Here is a 12,232-nt window from a genome sequence, read left to right on the forward strand (position 1 = left end):
AGCAGGAGGTGCAGGGCTGGCTGTGGGCAGGGCAGGGGGTGCAGGGCTGGCTGGAGATGGACTGGCTGTGGGCAGGAGGTGTGGGGCTGGCTGTGGGCAGGGGCTGGTGTAGGCCGGGCGGGGGGTGCGGGGCTGGCGGCAGGGCCGGGGGTGCAACAGGGACTGGCTGCGAGCAGGAGATGCAGGGCTGGCTGGAGATGGGCTGGTGCAGGCAGGGCAGGGGGTGCAGGGCTGGCTGGAGGCAGGGGCTGGCTGCAGGCAGGGGGTGGGGCTGGCTGGAGGCAGGGGCTGGTGCAGGCAGGGCAGGGGGGGTGGGGCTGGCGGCGGGGCCGGGGGTGCAGACCGGGCGGGCTGCAGGCAGGGGGTGCGGGTACAGAGAGTACAGCCCACCCTGTACGGTAAGTGCTCCCTCCTCCTCCCTCCCCCACTGGGATAGCAGCAGCAGCCTGGGATTCGGGGGCTATTTAAAGGGCCCAGGGCTCCCCTGCTTCTACCGCCCCGGCCCTTTAAATAGCTCTAGGAGCCCTGGGGAAGCGGCGGGGCTCTGGGGGCTATTTAAAGGGCCGGGGCGGTAGAAGCAATGGGAACCCTGGACCTTTTAAATAGCCCCCAGCGTCCCACAGCCCTACCCCAGCCCTATCCCAGCCCCTGCTGGGAGCCCCAGGCCCTTTAAATTGCCCCCTGGGGAAGCCGGGCCACCCTGGTACAGCGCACCAGCTCTTGCCAGTACGCAGAACCAGGGCTTGGGCACGGGGCCCTCTTAGGAGTGGGGCCCAATTCAGGGGAATCGGGAGAATCGGCCTAAAGCTGGCCCTGTGTGGGGGTGGGGTGGGGCAGGACTTGGTCCCATTCTGGGCACCACCAAAAATTATCCAAACCTGCCGCCCCTGTCCAGCCCAACCTTCTGCTGATGCACGTCAGCCCACACCCCTGCAGGGTTTGAAGCTTCCATTGCTTAAACTCCAGGACACTGAGGGATTTCAGCTCCCCTTTGCCCAGAGGGAGCTTTCACCCCACTCCCAGCCAGGTTCTTGTCCATGGGATCACTGTAGGGGGGCTGGGTCCCGCTGTGTCTTTTCTCACTCTGTGACAGGCCAGGGTGCAATAACTGGGGCATCTGAGCCAGGGCCGCCCAGAGGGGGGGGGCAAAGAGGGCAACTTGCCCCGGGCTCCGCAGGGGCCCCCAAGAGAACAGCGGGGGCTCCCGCCTCCGCCCCTCTCCTGGAGCCTCAGCGCATCAAACGCCGAGTCTCCGCCGGGGCCCCTGAGCCCTGCCCCGCTCCGAGCCGCGTCGTCAGGGGGAGGGACTGGGAGCTCTGGGCTGAGCTCTGCTCCCTCCGCTCGGCGTGGAGCTCCCAGCCCCGCCCCCTCCCCACGCGGCTCTGAGCGGGATGGAGCTCAGGCCCCGCCGGCCACACGCTGTGGCTGTTCCGGCGAGGCGCTGAGACTCTGGGCGAGGAGGGAGCCGGGGGTAAGAGGTTGGGGGCGTGGGCCGCCGCCGAAGCACAACCCGGTCTTCGGCGGTAATTCGGCGTCGGGGAGCCCCTTCCGTTCCGGGACCCGCTGCCGAAGTGCCCCAAAGACCTGCGGTGGGGGCCCCCCGCCGCCGAATTACCGCCGAAGACCGGGCTGCACATTCCCTGCTCTGAGGGCCAAACCTGCGGTCCTTGAGGCTGCTGGTTCTTAGGGGTCACTTTGCAGCAGGGCCAGATTCGATGTGTGGGGCAGAGAGACTGGGTGCCCTGGACTCAGGGTGCAGAGATGCACTCAGCCCTCTCCCCTGCATTGGGTGGAGGGTGCTGCCACCCCCTGCTGGAAGGTAATGGGAGGGGAGGGGCACTGTGAGCCGCTCAACACCTGATCCGGTGGCAGAAGTGGTGTGGGAAGCTCCAGGCGTTTCTAGGGTCTGCTCTTTCCACCTGCCTGTGAAGTCCAGCTTTCCCCAGCACATTCACTGTGCTGCAATTGGGTCACTGTTTCCATGGCTGAGCAGCAAAGAATCGCTCCCAGTTTTCCTTCTATCGGCAGCAGGATTAGCCTGTGTCAGTGTTTAATGAGGTGGATCTAGTTCTAGACTGTTATTCATTCCCCACCTTGACAATTCACAAAGTCCCTTTCCTACTCAAATCCCCAGCACCTCGGTGATCCTGGTAGCAGGGGTTGGGTCCTGAGATTTTCAGGGTCCTTTTTACCCTCCACCTGGAGTGAAATCAGCTTTTCCCCCATCCCAGACAATCCATGAAATAACAACAGGGGCATAAAGAAAAGGGGAGGGAACATCTCATGGCCAGGGCTGGATGTGCCCAGGGCCCCCTGCTTGTCCATTGTTTCCCTGGAATTTGGCCCCCTGCTTTGCACAAGGGACAGAGAAAGATCTTGCTGTTCCTGTGTCTGTGCAAGGAAAATTGTGCTTCCCTAGGAAAGAGAGGTGGGAAATGGCCCCATGGTGGGACAATATCCTCAGGATTAAGACCTAAGGACTCAGGCTGAGAACTGATAGAACTGCACTCATCTGGGATTTAACAAATTGTCTTCCCTGGAGCAGGGCCAGATCCAGCATTTTTGCCACCCCAAGTGGAAAAAAAAAAAGCTGCAATCAACTGCAGCTCTACCTCTGCTGCTTTTGGCGTCCAGTCCTTCCCTCTGAGAGGGACGAATTGCCACTGAAGCCTCCCCTTTCCATTGACCACCCCAGGGACCTGCTTGCTGTGCTGGTGCCTGGAACCAGCCCTGCCATAGAGACACTGGGAAGATGGGGGGAATCAGGAAAATACCATGGATTTGTTTATATTGTAAGTGAAGAAAAACTAAAGCAGTTTTGGTTTAAAGTCATTTTTCCCTGACTGGGAATTGAACCCAGACCATGGCAATAAAAGTACCAAATCCTAACCACTAAACCACCAGGGAGGTAATTATGTTGTTTTTCCTCTCACTTATGTTACACTTTCTTAGGCTACTTTCTATCCAATTTCTGAAGCTGTTCCATTGTCCATTCCCTGAGGGGCTAAGAGCAGAGAACCCCTGTGCTCAGGGTCACAACCTCAGCCCAACCCAAGCCACTGAGACAAACTCAAATGATGCTTCCTCCAGCAGGATCACAGAGCAACACAATGGAAAACCCATCAGGAACAATCCTCCTCTGCCTTCATTTACCCCATCACAACCCTCTCAGCAGCCGAGTCTTGTGGGAAGGACACTGAGCTGATAGGAGCTCTGGCATAGAGACCAAGGCAGGGGTGTTGCTCCCCCTCAGTGGGAGCTGATCACATTCTGACTCTGGAGGAGGAGGGAAAAGCGATGGCCACATGATGGGGCCAGTATGTACCACAACATGGTTCTTTTATGTGGGATGACTTGATCCTGGCCTGGTGTCTGGCTGTGAAATTTACTGTCTACTATTTTTATCCTGCGTATTTAAAGATGAAACTGCTTTACAAAAGCTCCTTTATTCTAGGTGATACAAACAGGTCACTTCCCAGCTAGTTCAAGGAGATGGAATTTTCCTGACCCACAGGGAACTTAAACTAACATGCTCAAGATCACACATTCCTTAGGAGAAAACGAAGGGAGAAAAAACAAACAAAACCCACCAAACCGTTGCTGTTTCTACCCAAATGATCAATGAGACCAGAAAGTGAGACTGTGCAATTAACTGTCTGGGACTACACTGACTCTGCAGTTACTTGGATGCAGACACACCCAGCTCTACGGTTGGTAACGTACAGAGACTCTGCTGCTGCTCATGAACTAGCAGCACATGACCTCTGAACAGCTGCCATTCGAATGTATCTGAAAGTCGCAACGAACAACGATCTGTGTTAAAGGAAGGCTGCCATTTATTAGAGCCCCAGTTGATGCCGTGTGCACAAACAGAGGATTGAATGAGTAACAGGGAGTTTGGTAAATCTTGGTTATTTTAGTTTTGTAACAGGCTCCTGTCCACCCCCAGTAGAGTTTTCAGTCCCAATGGCAACTTACTTACCAAATGTAATACAGACTAGTCCATGCCTCCCACGTGGATGTGGTTCTTGTTCTTCTGCACATTGTAACCCATGGAGGCCAAGGACCTGTCTCTTCATGTGTCTTTGTTTAATTGATGAAAACAAACCAAGACACTTAGAGGATTGAAAGTGATTTCTGCTGGGGGACGTTTGCTAGGTGTTTATGCATTTGCACAGGAAAACAGTAAGTGTGTCCATTCATTTCAGGAATCCCTATATAGTAGAGCTCCTGAGCATACTAGAAATGGAATTATTTTTATTGAAAAGACAGGCTTGTAAGGGGGCACTTGGATTTGAACCAAGGACCACTTGATCTGCAGTCAAACACTCTACCACTGAGCTCTACCCCCCAGACATTTGCATAGGCAAGTCTGTGATCTTAAGGATTTTGAAGGACGGGCTCTGCCTCAGAGAGCTCCTTTTCTATTCCCAGACCACAGGGGTTTAAAAAATGGGGTTTGATTAAACTTTATATACACATGTAGACACCACAGCTTGCACACCCACCAACATAACTTCCCCCCGCTGACATAGCTACCACCTCTCGGGGAGATGGGTTAACTGCACGGACAGGACAGCTCTCTCCCCTCCGCTTAGAGCAGCTTCATTATTTATGAATAGGTGGGAAATAACCTCCTGAATGGACAGGAACCAATGTATCAGATATTGCTGTGTCTGCATTCAATATGGGTAACTGGTCATATTGGGCTGGATTAGTAGGAGCGTTGCCAGCAGATGGAGGGAAGTCATTATTCCCCTCTAGTCAGCACTGCTGAGGCCACATCTGGAGCATTGCGTCCAGTTCCCCACATACACACACACACACTACAGAAACAAATTGGAGAGAGTCTAGGGGGCAGGGGACTTACAGGGAAAGGCTGAAGGCAGGGCTGCCCAGAGGGGGGTGGGGGGCTCAATTTGCCCCAGGGCCCCCAGGAGAATACAGGATTCTATAGTATTGCAACTTTTTTTTATGGAAGGGGCCCCTGAAATTGTTTTGCCCCAGGCCCCCTGAATCCTGTGGGCGGCCCCTTCCCAGACCGTGGTGCTGTCCCCCCCTCCACCCCCTTCCCTCGTTCTCCTCCCTTCGAGGCCCGCCCTGTGCTCCACCCTCACTCCCATTTGGCCACTTCCCACCCCTGCTCTTTGGCTGAGGCCTGCTGATCGCTCGCTCCTCTCCTCCCGCAAGGCCTCCTCGCGCCTCTCCACCCCATACCCCAAGGTCTGCCTGCTGCCCGCCCCCTCTGCCCCTCCCCTGAGACCTACCCTATCCATTGCCCACACCTCTCTGCCCCTCCCCTGAGACCTACCCTGTCCACCTCTTTCTTTGATCATCTCTTGTTATTCCTTGAAACATCAAGGATGGAATAAAAAGCGAGTTTACTCCAGGGTGAGGAAAGAAAGGAGCCATCAACCCCCTGGCAAAGCTCAGTGCCCCAGAGAAAACCTGCCCCCTGCTATCGCAATCACTGATGTACTGGGGATATGACGGGAAAGGGACTGTCTGAATAATCGAGGCAGGATATGGACAAAAATCTACAGCAACATCATTAACTACAAACACACTCTCCTCGTGCTCTAGCCAGACGGGAAAGGAGCAGGAATTCTTGCAATTCAGCCATCGACACACTTACACAAGGGCACAGCAGTGTGTGTGTTGTGGAAGCTGGTCTGAGGAAACAACTGGAGTTGATCACTCAGTGAGAACAGAACTAGAGTGCAGTGAAAGCCACATACCAAGCAAGTAGTTGTGGCCGAGTGGTTAAGGCGATGGACTAGAAATCCATTAGGGTCCCCCGCACAGGTTCAAATCCTGCCAACTCCTCAGGAAGTTGTGGTTCTTTAGTTTCAATGGAGCTGGGTCTTGTCTCACTCTTCAGTTATGTCTACATGAAAGAATAATGTGGCTTAAGTTAAAGTGTTTTAATTGAACAGCTGTTGCATGTCCACCCTATTCCCCTGTGTCACCAGAGCACATCCATGCTAGCATCTCTTGGATTGCCACAGAGAGCAGTGCACTGTGGGTAGCTATCCCACTGTGCAACTGGCTGCAGGGTGCTTTGGGAAGGGTTTGCAATGCCTCACAGGATGGTACAGCATCACCTGATGCAGGTTTCTATCCCATTGTTCCATGGGCATCCTACTAGATTGCCAGCTGCTTTTCAACTGCAATGTGTGTGATAAGGTAGAGAGCAGGTGTGTGTGTGTGTGTGGGGGGGAGACAGTGTGTGTGTTGTGGAAGAGTGAGTGTGTCACACACTTTCTCTAAGTTCAGACAGCTGCTGGAAGCGACCAGTCCTGAGGCAGGGGACAGCCCTGACATCAGCCCCCCTTCTCTCCCTGGCTCAGCACAGCACAGCACTCTCTGTCACACACACACACACACACACACACTGCTGCCTGCTTAGCTCTGTGTCAGGGGTGCTGGAACAGGAGGTTCAGAGGGCCATGGCCCCACCACTCTTTATTGGCTGTTAGGACAAATGATGGGGGGGGGAGGTTGCAGTCTTGGGGAAGAGGCGTCTGTGGGTGTGGCCTCAGGGGGAGAGGTGGTGTGAGTGGGGGTCCTTAGGGAAGGGGTGTCATGGGGGTGCCACAGTTCAGACAATGGTGCCCCCCCCCCACTGTAAGGAAGCTTCTGCCGCCCCTGCTCTGTGTTGGCAGAGCGGGAGAGAGCAGCACCCACGGCAGTGATTTGCTCCCTGGGGCTCCGGCAGTGGGGATCGGGAGGTGATTTAAAGGGCCCAGGGCTCCGGCCACTGCAGGGAGCCCTGGGCCCTTTAAATCACCAGCCTGGGGAAGCCGGGCCGGGCTGGCACAGCGTACCGGCTCTTGCCAGTACCCCATACGGTAACATACTGGCTTACTTTCACCTCCAGAAGATCCTCACGTGGATCAATAACTGGTTAAAAGAAAAGAAGCAAAGGGTAGGAATAAATGGTCAGTTTTCAGGATGGAAACAGGTAATTAGTGGTGTCTGTATTGGGACCAGGACTAGTCAACATATTCATAAACGACGTGCTAAACAGTGAGCTGACAAAATTTGCAGATGATCCAAAACTACCGGCTTGCTGCCTAGAACGAACGCTCCTTGAGTGGGGTGATCCACAGGGAGTAGCTCAAACCTCCAAAGTGCCTGGGCAGGGGCAGGACATTAGCCCAGCAAGGGAGGGGTGTGGCAGTGACATCACAAAGGCCTTTTGCAGGACCTCAGACTATTGGTCAAAGGTGGTGGGGAGGCGGTGACCTCACAGAGAGATGCTGACATCAGCCAGGCAGGACAGTGGCAAGGGGCCAGGGAAACCTCAGAGACACCTGTGGCTTTGCTTCAGCAAGTATCCTTCTCCAGGTCTTTCCTTGAGGACTGAGAGAGTATTCGGGTTCATGGACGTGAGCGCCAGGAGGAACCTCTTTTGAATTTTCTCCCTCCCTTTTCCTGATTTTACTAGAAAACAGCTGTCCCTATTTAGAAGGTAAGAGCCTCCTCGAGGTTTGAAACCTGTTCAGTCTGATCCATCTGGTGACAGTTGAATTCTAGGCACGGAAAACACGATCTTAAGGAGGCAGAATTTTATTCCGCACCTGGGATTTTGTCCCTTAGAATCACTGGGGACATTAGGGTTTGTCCTTTTTGTTTCACCTTTTCCTCCATCCATCCCTTCCTCCTTTCTCTTTGTCTCTTGCTTCTTTTGTCCTTTCTCCTGTTCCCCTCCCAACATCAGGAGTTGTGTGTGTGTGTGTGTGTGTGTTGCGGAGGAGTGCTCGGCAGCTCCCACTCTGGGAGGTCCACCCAAAAATGTGGGGCTGAAATAGTGCTCGGGCAGTGATCCCCACTGGTGACCTGGGCCATCCTTTGGGCTCTCTGGTGAGAACCCTCAGCTTCTCGTCCTCAATCTCTACCCTGATTGGCTGAGCACAGGGGTGGCTCTAGGATTTTGGCTGCCCCAAGCAGGCCGGCGTGCCGCTGGGGGCGCGCTGCCGGTCGCCGGTCCCGCGGCTCCAGGGGACCTCTTGCAGACGTGCCTGCGGAGGGTCTGCTGGTCCCGGGGCTCCGGTGGACCTCCCGCAGGCATGACTGTGAAAGGTCCGTCGGTTCCTAGGTCGGCAAAATCTAGGGGGCGGCAAAAGGCTGGGGCCCCAGCTCATCCCGCCGCTGCGAGCCGAGGAGCGTCCCGTCCCCTGCCGCCGGGGGGGGGGGGCGGCATGCTGGGCCGGCGGACCTGCCGCAGTCATGCCTGCGGGAGGTCCACCGGAGCCCCGGGAGGACCGGACCTGCCGCAGGCATGACTGAGGAGGGGGCGCTCGTCCCGCGGCTCGGCTGGACCTCCCGCAGGTATGACTGCGGCAGCTCAAGCGGAGCCGCCGGACCCGCGAACCGTCCGCAGCCACGGGAGGTCCAGCCGAGCCACGCGGGACCAGCGGTCCCTCTGCAGTCATGCCCGCGGGAGGTCCGCTGCTCCCGCGGCGCCTCCCGCGCATGACTGCTTGGGACGGCCAAAAAGGTAGAGCCGCCCCTGCTATGTTTGATAAATTTTGCTGCTTCTCTGCATTAATTGTCTCTGAGCAGTTCATGATTCTCTCTAACATTGCAGTTCTCCTCAAATACTTGCTGAATAATTACTGTGAACTGTTGTTGGTCTGGAGCTCATCTGAGAGCACTTTATTCAGGTCATTCAGTGTTTGAAATTCACGATCTGATGGTTAGTTTCAAAATCAGGGCTCTTGGGTCCTATTCCCAACTCTGCCACTGGCTGGCTGTGTGACCTAAGACAAGTCAATTCTCCTTTCTCAGCCTCAGCTTCTCCCTCTCTCAAGTAGGGATAATGATGATCCGCTCCTACCTAGCTCAAGGTGGGTGGAGGATGGGGATCCATTGGAGAGTGTCACTAGGAGTATCAGAGGGGCCGTGTTAGTCTGGATTTGTAAAAGCAGCAAAGACTCCTGTGGCACCTGGCTAAGCACACAGAACAAACCCTAAATCCCCCCTGTGCTTTGGGAGCCAGGTTTGCTGTGGGAATCCTGTAGTTCAGATGACTTCACGCCTGGGCATTGGGATTCTTTACCAGTTTCTCTGGCATTGGGGCAGTTTTGTGCTCACAGCTGTGATGGCCGAGTGGTTAAGGCGTTGGACTTGAAATCCAATAGGGTTCCCCTGCGCAGGTTCAAATCCTGCTCACAGCGAGGCCAGCATTTTAGCCAGTCTCTCACCCAGGCAATACCTCTGTACAACCCCCTGAGACACTCTCAATTCTCTCCCCACCCCAAGGAAATCCTGTTCTGCTCCTTTCATCGAGATCCCTGGGACACCACCTCACACTGTGTTGTTGAGGGGTTGGGCAAACTCTCAGCGCCTGAAGCCTCTGCCACTCACCTGGTGCCCCATAGATCAGCCATAGTCCTGGTTCTGCTCCTCTATCTAGCATGTGAGTCAGCGACTCCATGGGAGCTACGGGGCTGCAGAACCAACAGAGAGAAAAAGGTGCTCAGTGCCCACTGGCAGCCAGCTCCCCCCCACCCACTACAGGCCTTGCTGACAAGCTCCTCACACTTGCCAGTGATCAGCTGTTCAGTGGGGTGCAGGAGGCGCTGGGGGGAGGGGGAGGAGCAGGGAGAGTGGGAGAGGAAGAGGAATGGGGCAGGAAGGTGCAGGGCGGGAAGAGGTGGGAGAGGGGTGGGGGCTTGGGGGAAGGGGTGGAGTGGGGGGCAGGGCCTGGGGAGGAAAGGGGGGATTTGTCCCATACCCCGGATCCCTCTAGGGCCGGCCCTGAAGGGAAGCACCGACTATCACAGTGACAATAAAAATGACCAGCCTTGTGGGGGAGGCTGAGGGAGATCCGCACTCACCAGGTCTCTTCTCTCCCCCACGGTGAGCCAGACACTGCTCTCTCCTGGCTCTCACTCTAGCAGCTGGACGCCAAGGAGCCATTTCCCCACAGGAAGTGCATCGAGTGACCCTGTGGTGCTGGGGGGGCTGGTGCTGCTGCTGCCTGTGGGGCTGGCAGGGGGGCTGATGTCTGCACAGACTCTCAGCTGCCAGGCCGGAGGGGGCACTTGGGACCTTACCAGACCGGCTCAGTGAAGACGGGGGGTTGACAGAGCAATACAGACGCTCTCCAGAGCACAGAGCAGCAGCCGCCCATGCAGCCAGGCAATGAGCATTTCCCACAGCCTGGAGCCGAGGGGGAGGCGGCAGCTGCTGTTCCAGCTCCTCGGGGACAGGTCCTGTCAGCCAACAGCCACTTCTTACTCCCCACAGCTAAGGGCGCCGGGTTCCTCCGGTGGGGGTGTGGAGCAGCCGTTCGTTTTCCTGTTCGCACTCCTCTGCGGTGTGAAAATCGGGGAAGGGAGGCAGAAGCCCCACTTCCCTCCAGAAATGACGCCCAGTGGGGGAAGCCAGGACAACAGGGTGGGGTGGCAAGTGGTGGCCAGACTCTCACTGCCAGGCTCTAGTCCAGCTCAGGGTCCAGCTCAACTTCCTCCCCGCGCCACTTGCCCCCAGTCCCCTTCCACCACCAGGTCAACCCGGGCACTAGGGCAGGAACGGGGTGAGGCAGCAAGTCAAGCTGAGCAAGGCAGGCAAAAGCGAGTCTTGTCTTCATGGGCCGCTCACAATGACGTCCTTTTTGTGTGCAACTGCTGCAAAAACCTCCCAGGCAGAGAAGCAATAGGCCAAAATGTCCGTACATTGCTGTTGAAGTAGCTCAGTTGGGAGAGCGTTAGACTGAAAATCTAAAGGTCTCTGGTTCAATCCCAGGGTTTGGCAGGTCTTTTCTTCCCTCCTTGTGCAGTGGTGGCTTGTTCTCTGGGAACACAGTTGTGTCTGCACCCAAGATGAGCAGGGTTGCCCTAGAGGACTTAGGGGGTCTGGAACAAAGCAATTTTGGGGGCCCCTTCCATTAAAAAAAAGGTGCAATACTGTATTCTCCTGGGGCCTGGGGCAAATTGCCCCACTTGCCTCCCCTCTGGGTGGCACTGAAGGTGAGTCTCTGATCTTGGGCTCTGCAGTAGGAAAACATAGAATGGGCTTCTGCCCCTAGTTGGCCCACCTGACCTTTAACAAGGAGAGATGGGAGCTGTCTTTCCCAACATGGCAGGAAGAGAGTGAGGCAGGGGGACCCTCAGGAATGGTGCCACAGGGGGTGCTGGGCAGTGACAGGCAGGGATTGGGATGGAAGCTCCTCTGTGCAGCTGAGTGAGGGCAGTACCAGGGAAGGGGCGTCTGTGAAAGTGGGAAGGTGGAAGGGATTTGGGGGCCCAGGAGGTGGCACTTGATGTTCATTGCCTTGGAGCAGCTGGACTTGGCCATGGTGGGTGTTCAGGAAATGCACATTAACAACTCTAGGGTAGCTTGATGGGCAGAGGGTGATTGGAGGAAGGGCCTCCTGGCCAGGGAAGAATGATGGGGCTGGAGTCTTGTTCTTCACGTTGGCGGTGCGAGTACAGAAGGGGCTGGAGCTCCGACCAGGGAGGGCATTTCTGGTGGGCTTTGTGCTCTGTGGCACTGGTTACTGCTATATTAGTGTGTATGGTCCCCAGTTAAGGCATGAGAGGAAAGATCAAAGGCTCCCTTCCTCTGGACTGCATGATGTTTGGTGTTGGGGGGGATTTTAATTGTGTCAGCCGGCCTGAGGCCCGCTGGTTCCGTTTTCCCAACCTTCAGAAGAAACATTTTTACAATGAGCACTACCTGGCGCAAGTCTGTAGTGAGGTAAGCTTAGAGGAGCTCACTCCAGCCACAGAGGGGGTTCACCTTTCTGCAGGGACAGACCAGGACTCGCATTGACCGGATTTATGCTTAGCTTTTGTGTCTTTAGCGTGTTGCTTCTCAGATTCTTTCTTGGCCTGACTTGTTACACTTTGACACTTAACAGGCCAGAGTTTGTGCACCTTCCTATTATCCTCACTAGGATCTGATTTCCAAATTTTGAGGAATGACTTTTTGCCTCTAACAGCCTCCAGTACTCTGCCATGAACCTAGAGTGGCGTTCTGCTGGTCCTCCTATTGTCGTTTCTGATTTAGGGCAAACGTTTCATCTGAGCCTCTAATTGCGGCGGTTTTAAACAGTCTGCATGCTGCTTGCAGGCACCTAACACTTGTGACAGCAGCTCCTTTTAATTCCGATCCAACCATCTATACTTATGCCAATAGGTCGACTTTAGGTCTTTAACTTTGAGCGGTAGCTGAGAAGATGGTAAATCGGGCAGAAACCCATTCGACAAACCTCTTCATT

The 12,232-nt window shown here is 55.5% G+C and overlaps 2 non-coding genes across 2 annotated transcripts; one reads left to right on the plus strand and one right to left on the minus strand.

Annotated features, from left to right (window-relative positions):
- Window positions 1-4,279: 4,279 nt before the first annotated feature.
- On the minus strand, window positions 4,280-4,351 carry TRNAC-GCA. Its single transcript has one exon. It is a non-coding gene; the product is annotated as a tRNA-Cys (tRNA).
- Window positions 4,352-9,100: 4,749 nt separating this feature from the next.
- TRNAS-UGA lies at window positions 9,101-9,182 on the plus strand. The gene has a single exon. It is a non-coding gene; the product is annotated as a tRNA-Ser (tRNA).
- Window positions 9,183-12,232: the final 3,050 nt, after the last annotated feature.

Source organism: Mauremys reevesii, linkage group 17 (genome assembly GCF_016161935.1).
Source record: "Mauremys reevesii isolate NIE-2019 linkage group 17, ASM1616193v1, whole genome shotgun sequence".
Classification (NCBI taxonomy): domain Eukaryota; kingdom Metazoa; phylum Chordata; order Testudines; family Geoemydidae; genus Mauremys; species Mauremys reevesii.